We start from the raw sequence: 2,937 nt of genomic DNA, 5'->3' as shown, positions 1-2,937 counted from the left end.
TCTCTATCTTGACAATACATCTTGGAGATTTTTTAGATTGATCCATTAAGGATACACTTTATTCATTTTCATGATCTCATAGTATTCCACGGCACTACGATGTACCAAGATTATTTACTTTGTCACTCACTGATACATAGATAGGTAGTTTCTATTACAAAAAACACTGCAATAAACATCTTATACAGATATCTCTCTGTGCTCGTGCTATTTTTTTCTTTAGGATTGATAGTTTTAGAAAGAATAAGATTTTGTTGTTGTTTTCAGAAGAAAGAGGTTACATAGTTACCAAAATATTCTGAGTATTACTCTTAAGTGAGTATTACTAAACCTGATGACATTTGGATGGGAACCACAAGGAAAATAAAGGCCTTCAAAGCCACATCCTAAGAGAATAGTTGAAGGATCTCTTTGTCCTGGACATAAGAAGTCTCCAGAGTTACATAAGAAGCATCTTCACTTATCCAAAGGGCTGTCCCCTGTAGTAGAGAAGAGGACCGAAGTTGTAGGGCCTCAAAGGACAAAGCAACAAAGATGGGCTTGAGGTCAGAGCAAGGGTGAGATCATTCATCAATGATCCAGCATCCATCCTCCTTCCTCTGTTGGCAATGCTCTGGTGTTCCTAGGAGAGCCACTCCTCCCCACTCTCAGTCCCTGTGGTTGGGCAGGCCTAACTCGACCCCAGCCCCAAATCCAGGAGTGTCCAGACCTGGAATGCAACAACCGAGTATTCCGCTACCTTGGCTCTAATGATTGAGATACATGTCCCTTGTCACCTTAGCCAGGCCAATGGTTCGCAATTCTGGGACTTCTACTGGAAATGTGAGGAAAGAGAATCCAGTTCCACTAATAAAATGGCAGCCTAGCATCCGTTCTTCTGCCGCAGAGGAAAGCCTGCTTAAGCACAATGCCGGCCCAGAACTAAGAAATGAAAACCAAAATTTCTGATGTCATTATTAAGTACCGGGACCCAGCAGTGCCACGTTGAATTGTTTTGTTTTTTTTTTCTTTGTTATAGGATTTTAGATGAGGCTTTTCCAACCCAGTTTCAACTGAGACCCCGAAGTCCTATTAATGTAACATGATTAAAGGAATCAAGAACCTCTATACCCTAAAAGAAGGTGCTACATCATTCATGAGAAGAAGAACAGGTTCTGCGAATAATAGTGTTCGTCAACCCCCAGACTTTGGAAAACAAGGCTTGAAAAACCAAGAGAGAGACTTTTGGTGTGCTGTGCATTTTCTCTCCCCGCCAACCCGTGAGGTGGCGGAGGGGGTGCCTGCACCTACCAGAGCCAAGCGGTGGAGGCTTTAAGGGACCACTCAGTGAGCTTGGTATGAGTCTCAGGGAGTTTGGGAGACATTAAGACTGGGGTCCCAATCCCACCTGGAGAAATAGAATGGTGAAAGTTTGTGGAAGGGCTGTTACTTGGTGTCAGAGGGAAAAGAGGCTGTACTTGGGGCAAGTGGTACATCCACCAAGGACAGAGCAGGGATGCCTGAGTCTTCCGGTAAAGCCGTGCGAGGGAATAAGTAGTGTGGTTCATTTTCTAGGAAATCTCACCCAAGAGGACGAGCTAGTGGGCAAAGTGGGGAGGGGGACCAACAGGGGGAGGGGTACCAGCAGAAGCCCAAGGGCTGAGTGTTGGGCTCCTTGGCCAGGTAGAGTAGTGTCAATTGTGTATCCACCACATCCCAGGGGAGGGCGTCACCTCCAGATTACGGCTGCAGCTTCGTCAAATGCTGTACCCTTTGTCCCTCTTCCTCTCTGCCTCCATCCTGAGCCTGAAGAGGGAGGGTCAAACCAGGCTTGTGTGTGAGCAAAGAGGAGAAATCAGTGGAAAAGCCAATATGCTTCAAATTCTGAAGCAGACACTTGCAAACATTAAGGAAAAGCATTCAATTGTACAGGTGTTTGGCATTTTGATTATTACCCTCGACTGAACTGGGCTTTCTTTTGCTTTTCTTTTTTATTATGGAAATTTCCAAGCATTTACCAATGTGAGAAAAATAGAATAACGAATGCTCGTGTACCCATTACCCGGCTTCTGCAACGGCCAGCTCATGGCCTAACATTTTCTATCTCTTTCCCTCCCCGTTTCTCCCCCTCCACTGGAATATAATGAAGCAAATCTCAAACGCTTCACTATTTTACCATAATTCAGTATGTTTCTGTACAAGATAAAGATTCTTTTAATATGGCAATAGTGTCGTTATCATACCTTAAAAATTAACAATAGTTTTTCAATATCATCAAATATCTAGTCGGTGTTCAAATTTTTCCAATCTCATAATGTCTTCATGCAGTGGATTTGTCTGACTCTGAGTCCAAACACAGCCCTGACATGCTGATATGTCTCTTCGCGTCTCTTTTAATCTGTAAGTCCCCCCCTGACTTATTTGTTACTGATACTGGGTTATTTGTCCTTAGCGTTTTGCGTATGCTGGACTTATCCAATTGCATCTCCACGGTGTCATTTGTCGTGATCCTTTATCTCCTGTATTTCCTGCAAACTCGGATTCAGATCTAGAGGGCTGATTAGATCCGTGCTCTATTTTTTTTTTTTTTCTTTTGGCAAGACTTCTGCGTTGGTGGTTTTGTGTACTTCCTATTGCATCACCTCGGGAGACATAGAGTGTCTGCCTGTCTCTCTTTTAAGATTAATCAGTGTGTTACAGTGTTGTAAGCTTCATATAACAATTATACTTTTTCTTTATGGCTTTTCACATCATGATTTTAACAGCCTAGATCCATTATTTCATCAGACTGCAAGATGATGACATTCTATCACTCCTTCATTTATTAGCTTCCCTTAAAAAAAGACTTTCTCTCATTAAATATTTGATTACTGAGCTGAGATACAGTTATATGGGAAATGTGTTTTGTTCTTTTTCTTTTTTCCAGTTTTCAGAATAACAACTTGGTTGTTCAGCATC

This window comes from Propithecus coquereli, unplaced genomic scaffold (genome assembly GCF_000956105.1).
Source record: "Propithecus coquereli isolate 6110/MARCELLA unplaced genomic scaffold, Pcoq_1.0 Scaffold322, whole genome shotgun sequence".
In the NCBI taxonomy this organism is placed as follows: Eukaryota; Metazoa; Chordata; class Mammalia; order Primates; family Indriidae; genus Propithecus; species Propithecus coquereli.
Note: the sequence above shows the minus strand (reverse complement) of the source record.